Source organism: Vipera berus (assembly GCF_964194415.1).
Source record: "Vipera berus genome assembly, chromosome: 3".
NCBI lineage: Eukaryota > Metazoa > Chordata > Lepidosauria > Squamata > Viperidae > Vipera > Vipera berus.
Window position 1 is genome coordinate 52,294,126 of NC_138204.1, and position 11,394 is coordinate 52,305,519.

The following is an 11,394-nucleotide window of genomic DNA, read 5'->3' on the forward strand; positions in this document are numbered from 1 at the left end:
AAGGCGCACGGAACGCTGTTACCTTCCCACCGCAGTGGTCCCTATTTTTCTACTTGCATTTTTACGTGCTTTCGAACTGCTAGGTTGGCAGAAGTGCTAGGTTGGCAGAAGAGATGAGGGTATGGCACCCCATATTGCTATAATTCTGCTTCATTGTTCAGGCAGGGGGATACATTTCCTGTCTTTTTAGGTCTCTGAAGAACATTTGTCAGACTCCAGAAGAGGGCAGCAAAACTCCTGAGTTGAGTGGCAGCCTCTCTACTCCCAGGAAGCAACGTTTCTAGGCTGTATCCCAATGAATCAGAAAGAAAAAACTGCAGATGAAGGAAGCCGATTCTTTGGAACTTGACCTTTGACTCCTTTGAGGTTCATTCTTTCAGCCTCATATCCAGCTTTCGTGATCTCAGATGGAGATCATGACACAAGATGACAATTCCATCTCTCTAGTCTGAGAACTCTAATAAGAAAAGTATAGTCCACTCACAGAACTCAAAACAATTGCGATAATTATTCACACTGGCTGACTGGGCTTACAGCTCCTTAGGGCACCAAAAAGCACTTCCAGATGATCAGGTTTTCCCGTCTCTGAATGTAGTTCAAACCACACCTGAGAATGATCCAGACCACGGGTAGGGAACCTTGGCCCTTTTATGACTTGTGGCCTTCAACTCCCAGAATTCCTGAGTCACTGTGGCTGGTTCAGGAATTCTGGGTATTGAAGTCCACAAGTTATAAAAGAGCCAAGATTTCCCTTCCCCTGATCCAGACTGTCTTGACAATTTTCAGAATCATTTGGACAACAGGATGCTATAACCACAGGATTGTTTCTATGTTTGAAAGTCTGTAGAGATCTTTCAACCCGCCAGCCAATCAGAGCTTGCTATTTCTTGCTAGTAGTTGAGAACAGACCATTGTCAGCAGTGGTGGGATTCAAATATGTGAACAACTGGTTCTCTGTGTGGATGCTGCTTCCGGAAGTCTATTCTGGGCCTGGGCAACAAAAAAATAGCTACTGGTTCTGCCAAAGTGGTGCGAACCGGCTGAATCCCACCACTGATTGTCAGGTAGTTGGTACTCACTGCTGGCCAGCTACTGAGTGCCTTATCCTCTCTGTTCAGGTCTCTGTTAAACATCCATCTTTCCTTCTTCCACAAAAATAAAGATCTTTTTTTATTGTACATTTCCCACTCAACAAGATATACGTAATCATGCAATGGTAAGATCTACAGGGAATAAAATGTGGTATGTTTCCAGAATCTTTTGAATAAGAACACAGACTGTCCCTGTAAGCACAAGGCAGTGGCATTTGATGTTTCTGAAGCCTTTTCACACCCATAGCTACTGTATGCCACTGACCAAGGCTATAACCAAACTACTCATGATTGCAAGCCCCAATGACAACATCATGTGATTAGCAGGGGTCTTATCTTGCATGTGTTCTAGGGAGGTACTTCAGTCTGGCACACCTCTTAGAGATGTGGATCAATATAGAATGTAAACATTTGGCAGATTGAAGAATCAGCTCTGCTATAAGGTCCTTTTCCTAAAATGACCCCCTTGTTCATATAGTCATCCTTTGCCTCTTGCACACTGAAGTAGATTGCAGTGAATACATGAAGCAATTAACATATAAGAGGGAGCTGAACAGCAATTCTGGTGGGACTTCAGCATTTACAAAAGTATACAATAGTTTGGGAAGAGTGTCCTAAGGTAGGAATCCTAAGCAATTTCTACTAAAGATGTGTTTGTTTCCAGGAACTATGGTGAAAGACAAGGAGAAATTAGGGGACAGGATAACGTCAGCATCAATGTTGTGATGTAGCACTTAAGGTGTTGGCTTAAGACAAGGGGAGGGGAGAATACAGGTTCGAGTTCACTTTCAGCCATGGAAGCTCCCTAGGTGATGTTGGACCAGTCATTTTTACTTAGCCTATCTTATTACAAGGTTAAAAGGGACGCGGTGGCTCAGTGGGTTAGGATGCTGAGCTTGTCGATCAGAAGGTCGGCAGTTTGGCGGGTCGAATCCCGAGTGCTGCGTAACAGAGTGAGCGCCTGTTACTCGTCCCAGCTTCTGCCAACCTAGCAGTTCGAAAGCACATAAAAATGCAAGTAGAAAAATAGGGACCACTACGGTGGGAAGGTAACAGCGTTCCGTGCACCTTTGGCGTCTAGTCATGCCACCCACATGACCACGGAGACGTCCTCGGACAAGCGCTGGCTCTTCGGCTTTGAAACGGAGATGAGCACCAGCCCCTAACAGTTGGAAACGACTAACACGCATGTGCAGGGGAACCTTTACCTTTACCTTTATTACAAGGTTGCTATGGGGGGAGGGGGATGGAGAAGGGATTACATTGTATAATATACAAGCTTGAGCCCCTGGAGACAGGGAGGGATGTAAGTCTAAGAAATAATACATATCATAATAAAATTCTCCTGCAAGTGCCACTTGTGAGACGGTGACTTTACTAGCAGACACACACATGTAGTTTTTCAACATCTAATGATATACAAATGATATTTGCTGACAAGATTCCATTTTAGTAGTCCCTAGGATATCACCAGCAGCTTAAGAAAAACAAGTCGAGGCTTTTACAAGACAAGTTGTCAAATGTTTCCAGAGACACCCATTTGTATATGTGTCACTGCCATCACACATAAAAAATGGACACACAGGCACACATGTATATATAAGGGAAGGAGAATTGTAGGAATGTTATGGTCAACACATTGTTCTTTCACTTTCTCCATAACTTAAAAGAAAAACAAATTTGCCCGTGGGAACAATTGCATCTATGTACTGGCTCTGAATGTGGATGCAAATAGCTTTATGCTGGATCGAAGAACTGATGTGATTCAGGCCATGCAAAACAACTCTATAACCTATGTAAATAACTCTGTGACCTACTGTATGCAACTTGACCCTTCCTAACCTAGAACATCTTATTTGGGATAAAAATAATTCCAGCTCATAAAATTCTTCTTGCACATACTTTTAGCTCCCCAAATTACACATCAGCTACTATTCATTGTTCACTGTCCACCGTCACATTATCACTGCATGCTCCTTATTAAACAGTCTTCTGCTTGGTAACACCTCAGAATAATTTTTCCTAATGTTCTCAGAGATATTTTTTTTTGACAAGGGTTGTTTATTTCATGGCATTATTGGAGTCAATCTTTAATCGCCATCATTTCTTAGTGATGCTGTTGCTAAGGTTCTTGTTGCCCCGTGTTATGTTTATTCTTGACTTAATGAGCACATTTGGCAGAATGCACCCTCCCACCCTCTGCTTATGTTGTGAAAAATCCCCACTGGATTTCACAGTCCTCACACAGCTGGCTTTTTAAGAGATATCCCACAGTTGATAACAGGCAGAACCAGCATCCCTCTCTGACTTTGTGGTAATGACTGTAGACTATAGAGAGAGAGATGATAAACCAAGGTTCAATCACTGAAACCTCTAGACATTGAGAAAGGGAAGAGGCACTTAGATGGGCAACATAGATGCTTTCATTGGGAAGCTATGTTAGTGACACTTAAAACTCTTTGCTCACTGGGTTGACTGGGGGGACAGGACTTCTCCCTGAAGTCTAGTCCAGATGCAAACATTTAAGGATGACTATTTTTTGCTGCATGTTAATCATGAATACTAAGGGATGTGGTGGCTCAGTGGGTTAGGACACTAAGTTTGTCGATCAGAAGGTCGGCAGTTTGGCAGGTCGAATCCCGAGTGCCGCATAGCAGAGTGAGCGCCTGTTACTCGTCCCAGCTTCTGCCAACCTAGCAGTTCGAAAGCACGTAAAAATGCAAGTAGAAAAATAGGGACCACTACGGTGGGAAGGTAACAGCGTTCTGTGCGCCTCTGGTGTCTAGTCATGCCGGCCACATGACCACAGAGACATCCTTGGACATCCTTGGCTTTGAAACGGAAATGAGCACCGGCCCCTAGAGTCGGAAACGACTAGCACGCACGTGCGGGGGAACCTTTACCTTTACCTTTAATTATTTTATTTATTTTTATTTTATTTTAATTCCATTTATATCCCGCCCTTCTCCGAAGACTCAGGGCGGCTTACAAGCTTATTATGAATAAAAGGGCTGTATTTAACCTTTAACAGATGACCAAAGGAAGTTTCTCAATAATCTCTTGTTTGAAGTTCTCCATTTTTACTTTCAGGCCCACTCAAACCTGCCACTAAGATGAGCACCATCTTAGAGAAGGCATTCTGCTTTCTCCTCAGCTGAGGCAGGAGCCTTCTTTTAAAGTGATCTTTGCAGCAACACCTACAGGCAGCCTCTGCAAATGAAAGGTGTCTGCCTTTCTGTACCCCTTTCAAGAAATTCCTTTTCCAACCACAGGTCAATTCTGCCGATTTCATTGATGCAGAATCATTTGATTAACTGATTATCGTTCTTTTTAAATGCAACACAGGAGCTCGTCTTCTGATAAAGTTATTTTTCCCCCAATCTCCATGTTCTCTGTCTGTGCACATGTACTCAACCTTCTCAAGCCCACACAAATACACTCACACACCTCTTACACGCCTTCAGTACAGCTGCTCCCCACACAGCAGTGCCTGCTTGCCTGCCTGTCTGCCTGCCTTCATTCCCCCACCCCCACTCTGCCCTTACAGGGCCGTTTTTTTTTTATACTCAAGGGTACAGGATGTTCTGTTCTTTCTCTCTCACTCACACGCATACGCACACACCCTCTCCTCCCCCCCCCTGCCTGTTTCTGTTCCTCAATATCAGGCTTGGGGCCTTCACCTTTTTAACCCCTTCGGCTCCAGTTTGCATTAAGCAAGGCACAGATGACAACACAAACCCTGCTGCACCACCATCCCTCCCTCTGACAAGCTAGGCATTGCTCATTGCGGAGTCTGACAAGCTGACAAGCAAATGCGTTGGATTCTCAATTAGCAACTCAGCCTGCATTTACCAAGGAGGTTCCTAAAGGGTTGGTGGGCCAGCTGGCAGGGGAAAGCATTTTTTTTAGTGCTGTTGGTGGTGGGGCCAGAGAAAGGCAAGCCTCCCTCTTTCCTGACCCCACCCAGGAGATCAAATTATCTGTTCTCCTTGGGCCCCTCCTTCTGACCTTGCTTTTTCTCACAGGTTAGCTGTCCCTGACTAACAAGGTTAGGAAGAGGATGACGTAAATTCAACCGATAACACCAGGAGATGAGCAGAGACATCTGGCAATCCCTGGCTGGCTTCGTGTTGAGGGAAATACTGGCATTTTTGCTGAAGAAGCATCTGGCCAGTCATTGCCTCAGTTTCTCCACAGCAAATGACCCTCCTCTGGGAAATGATCAGAACCTCTAAATCAGGGGTGTCAAACTGAAGGCCCGGGGGAGCCTGTTGTGTCATGAGGAGGCTGTACCCATCACGGCTCAGGCAATGAGAAAAAAAGTCAAGATACGTTGCAACAGGTCACGTGACACAGTGACACAGTGAGATGGACACCCGAGCCCTGAATAAATTTAGGCATCCAAAACTAGAATATCTCCCGCCTCCCAAAAACTTTTATTTGATTTTAGGTGGCTTACAATGAAACAAATAAAAATGCAAAATATTCATAACGTAAAACAAAAATAAAAATACATAGTGGCCAGGTATGATCTGACCTATTCATACAACCAGGAGATAGGCTTTAACTCATGCTAGGGCCTCAAGCTTGATCACAAGCCACAGGCCAACAGGGATGGGGCCAATTTAATTGCGGTGGGAGAAATAATAATCTCTTGGGTGCCACAGGAGAAAATTGTGTTTTCTTCTGGGGCTTATTAGCTGACTCTCCCTAGCTGACTAGAGCATGCCCTTCTTGCCATATTGGATAAGAGGGGTAGAAACAATTGGGGGGAGAAATTTATATGTTTGGTATTCTCTTCACACAACAGCAAGAATGGAACTGGTAGGATGCTGCCTATGAAGTACAGTTGAAAACATATTCAGTGGGCACCATAGAACAATCACAATCCCCTCTTCTATTTAAGCTTCCTCATCTGACACATTCTGGATGAGCCTGTTATTTCGATTTGCTAGACCTATCCCTAATCAGGGAATCAGTCCCACTGAATTTTTGCCTCAAAAGGGAAAACAACGCATTCAATAACCAACTCTCTTTTTTTCAAGGGCACTCCTGTTTCTGCATACAAGCCAGACAGAAGGATCAACTACCAGAACCTGCCCATACTTAATTATCATCATTGGAGATCTTATTTTATGTGCCGTCACTTGAAAGATACAAATTTAATGATATTTGAGACAAGGCCTTTGGACAAATTCACACTTTCAGAGGATGGTAATGAGACTGGCTTCTTTAGTGTTTTGCATTATGCAGTATTGGTAGCGTAGCCAGTTTTGTTGAGTATCTTATGTCACCCTTCTGTTTTAATATTAATACTGTTCTCATAGTTAAAAGTTTTTAATACTTTATTAAATTGCTCACTACTCTGCGTAAGTGATATTAGAGCATGATTTATCAAAATGCTGTTTCTGTCTCCCACAATATTTAAAGCCTTTTTCAATCTCATAAAGAAGAGGAAAAGACTAGATTATGTACACCTGACATTTTTCAGGCTACTTCTGCAGTTTTTAAAGTAGAAATATTTTGGAAGGGTGTAAGTGGTACTTAGTGTTAGTATAGCAGCCACTAAATAAGCATGGGGATTCCTCATATCCTTATTTACACCATCTGTACATGTTTCTCAACTTTCACTGCAATCCGGAAACTGTTAGAAGAACTAGACTATGATATTAAAAGTAATTAGAGGGTTTGTAAAAAAAAGGAAGCCAATGTGACCCGGGATTAACTATAAACAAACAAAGCTGAAGAATTCCTTTCAGGTACCTGATTCTGCTTGCCAAAGTCAATTAAATTCTTACCATTGACATAAACAGGAACAAACTTCCTATATCTCCCAGATGACTCTATGACCAAACTTTGTAAGGAACTCACATCTTTGCAAAAAGCATCTTACTAAGATTAAATCTTCAACCAACAGCTCTTCTGTATCTTGAACTTTGGAAGTTCCTCCAGAAATGAAACTGCCAGCCATTCTCATAACTCTGTAGGGGAGGATCCTTTCTCATCCACAGGTCAATCGTGTGGATGGAAATTGCTAGCAAAAGCCAGGATGCACAGCTGCATCTTGATATATGTCTGAAAGGAAGTTTTCTGTTAATTGGAATGCCATAGCTTTTGAATAATAAATTTTGAGAACAATTCTCGGGGAATATTTCTGGTCCCATGCACCACAGTAATGAAACTCAGCTTCAGAAACAGAGAGACTTATTTTGACACTCATAGAAGCATCATGTTCATGTGGCAAATGTTATTGGTTAGTGGTATTGTGGTGCAATCAGATTTACATTCACACTTCAAGATGAGGAGAAACATTGTGGTTCTATAGCAGATTTTTATTCTCTAAGGATAACATGATGGTGGCTTCTCTTTTTGCCCCCAGAGTTTTGGACTGTGTGCAGATTTTTCATCATGCCAGCATAGCCAGATTTCAGCAGTAACTGAAATAATTAAAAACTCCTGGAAGGCACCAACTTGTCTTATCCCACTAGGACAAGCCTGCCCTACTCATGCCGGCAGAGGAGGCCTGCTGCAGATCTCATAGATCAAGAAACTCTGGCTGTCACAGTTTCCAGGAGAAGAGTCTTCTCTGCTGTAGTGTCAGCCTTATGGAACAACCTCCCCACCTCCACCCCCCACCATCCTATCCTAATCTTCAGGGCCTGAAAACTAGCTCTGCTAGTTGGCTTGGGGACCCAGAGTAGCCCACAGCAAGAAGGGTGGCAAATACATTTAATCAATCAATCAATAAATAAATATAATATACTTGGACAAAGTTGTACATCCTCTTGGGCAAAATTTCCAATTATTAGTATAAGGTTTCAGCAAACTTTCAATATGAGTTTCAACAAACCTTCCTTCCCCCATTTCTATAATTATATAATGTGCTTAATTGTACTGGCATTATTTGCTAACAACCTTGATAGCTTTGATTGCCAGGAATAACTTGTGATTAGCAAGTTCAGTCCTGAATTTTCTCTTCTCTATTTCCACCAAAACTCTCCAAAGCCCTTCCAATGCCTATTTACTGCAGGGAAAATCTGCACAAAATTGCCAAATACTCAACTTATATTTGCTTGGCTTTTTCAGTTTTGTTCTTTCAATGAAGTGCATTGGCTCCTATTTCTTTTTTTTTAACCTATTTCTGTGCTATACAAGTAATACTAAATGATGGGCAGAAATAGCCAGAAGATATTGAATATATTCCACCAAAGTACTTGCACACTGAGGAAAGCTTCTACTTTTGAATGTCTACTTCTCATGCCTTTTTTTTTTAAAAAAAGTGAATATTAGCGCTCAATGCCATTTTTCCAGCAGAAACTTGCAAATGTTGGCAAGGGATAATTTAAGTCTAATATGCTTCTGGAAGCAAGCGAATTAGAAATCCCTGTCCTAACAACTGAGATTTACCTTTCCATCCTAACAACATTTTATTTATTTTGAGCCACAATCAGCAAATTAGAAGGGAAAAAAACCACAACGCAAAAGGAAAAATAATAGTGTTCATTCAGCCTTGCCCCATTTGTGCCTTGTTTCCACTGCAGCAATATAAAATTTAGCTATTGCACCAATGATAGATAACATCATATCTGAGAGAAGAAGATTCATATAATAATCATCCATTCTTCTTGGGTATTGATGCAGCAAGCATATGACATATCTATTCTGAAGAGCACTATAGAGTCACAATAGAGTAGGATATGGTAAGGTGTTTCTATTTCCATTGAATATTCCACCTTCTTTTCTCTTAGGATGTCAAGCTTTTTCTTCTTCCTCATGTAACTTTGATGAGTGTTTCCTCCGCTTGGCAAGCCTTTCCTCCTCCCCCTTCATAGCAACATTCTGTTCTTCATCACTTCATTTTTTCCCCAGCTTATCCTACATCTTTTTGTTTCTCCCTTTTTCATTGTTATTTAAATGCCTGGTTTTTCTCTCTACATTCTCTCTTTTCATGTAGGTGTTCTAGACTATGCCATGGAACTTTTTTCGCAGGACATTGAAAATCTGTTATGCTTTGCTTGATGGAGGCCTGGGTAATGACATTCCCTAAGTGTGCCACTCATCTGTAATTTTTGCCACATAATGTTTAATTTAGAAGAGTTCATATTTTGGGCTTACACAATGAATTTGTGGCAAGTTTGGTTTTTCCCCAAAAATCACTTACAGACTTAGCAGCGGGTATTTTGATGGCTAAAGCACACAGTACAGTATATGGTAGAAAACCATTTATAAACACTTGTAAATGTTTTGTATATTTTAAGGAGTTCTTAGCCACAAACTAAAGTGAACATCTTTTTTACAACACTACCTAGGAAATGTAATCTTACTGGGGAAAAACTTCCAAACTGTGGTGTACAAGTAGTTGAAGAATAGTTGAAGTTAACTAGTCTTTCACTTGATTATAAAGAATTTTCTGATGATGGAAATTGAGGCTGTTTCAACCAGACTAGATTATCAAATAAGCTAGTTCAACAAAGTTCTAGTTCATGATTGTTCAGCACTGGTCTCCATGATGTTGCAGGAATCAAAATTAGTATAATGAGTTATGAATGTTTTTCAAGTGGTTCATTTTTTTAAAAAAGTTGAGGCTTTGCAGTGTAAAAATAAGGTGATTTTGGGAAGAGGACAAATAGAGAAAAGGGAAGCATGTTTCCATGGTTTAAAATAGAAACAATCTGGACTCTGCCATCATTTCAACAGCTCACTGTTTCTGCATTCTTAGTTTGCCTTTTAGGAGGTATACCAAGGGCCCTGGGTATCTGCCCGGGGGGCAGTCAAAAAAGTCAAGATGGTGCTCATGATCATGCAGTTGAAACCCTCCCATTTCCCAATGCATGTAAAAATGGTAAAGGCTTTGTTCATACAGCTGTGGTTACACCTTGACTTTTTGGGTCATCTGCACAGATACCCCTGCCAGGGACAATGATGAGCAGGGCTTTTTTTCTCATAGAACGCTCAGAATGGAGTTCTGGCACCTTTTTTGGATGGAACCTTGTAGGGTAGGCAAGGCGGGTTGTATGACATGTGTGAGTTCCGGCACCTTTTTCTTTTACAAAAAAAGCACTGATGATGAGCAATTTATGCAGAAGAGGATCTCGTCTAAAGCCTTGAAATTCCTATGCATGAATTTGCAAGCAGTTTGCCACAAAGATTTTTTTTAAAGCTTCACAGATACCACAAATTTGTGAGGTCATATTTATCCACATCCAGTAAGGGGCAAGCGCCTCTTTCTTAGGAGTCATTGGAAAGTCTGTAAGTAAAGATCCATTTTAAAGTCCAAGTAAACTCATGCATAGGAATTTCAGCAGCCTCGAGTAATTTGAGATGGGTTGAGATTGGCTAATACCTTGTTCCTGTAGTTCTGACCTGATTTAAACTCATGCTTTCACATTGAGCTCCCATATAAGTCAGAAAAGGTGATCTCTAGCCTAAAGCATTCCTCAGGACAACTGTATTTTGCTTCTACTCCTGCTGGTGGGGGTGACGGATGAACTCAAGGCATCAAAACCCTTTGAAAAAAGATTGCAGAGGGCAAGAGTGTCTTCAGCTTTTCTTTGGGAAATGAAAGTGCCATATGTTCTGAAAAAAATGGTGGGCAAAAAGTACAGGTAGTCTTCAACTTATAATAGTTTGTTTAGCGACCATTCAAAGTTAAAACAGCACCGGGAAAAGTGGCTTATGACCATTTTTCCCACTTATGGCCATTGCAGCATCCTCATGGTCACGTGATTTACATTTGGTTCTCCTTTATGAGAGTTGCAGTGTTCCAGGGTCACGTGATCACCTTTTGTGACCTTCTGGCAAGCAAAGTCAATGGGGAAGCCAGATTCACTGCACAACCGAGTTACTAATTTAACAATTCTAGTGATTGGCAAGAAAAATCGTAAAATGGGGCAAAACTCACTTAACAAATTTCTCACTTGGCAACAAATAAATTTTGGGGTGAATTGTGGTCGTAAGTCGAGGACTACCAGTAGTTCAAATTCTTGTTACGGATCAGAGAGGGCTTGTAGTGGATTAGCAGTTTTGACTTGGATAGATGGTTTGTTTTTTTGTCTACACAGGTTAATGCCCCGGATCTCCGTTCCTTTCGTCGCGACCTTAAAACATGGCTTTTTCAACAGGCCGACCTGGACTGATGGAAGGGAGGTTTTCTTAATTTTGTTTTATTGTGTTTTTAATCAGACTATTTATGGGATAATTTGATTTAATACCTTTTAATGTTTGTATTTTGTGTTTTTATTGTTGTTAGCCGCCCTGAGTCCTTTGGGAGATAGGGCGGCATACAAATCCCATAAATAAAATA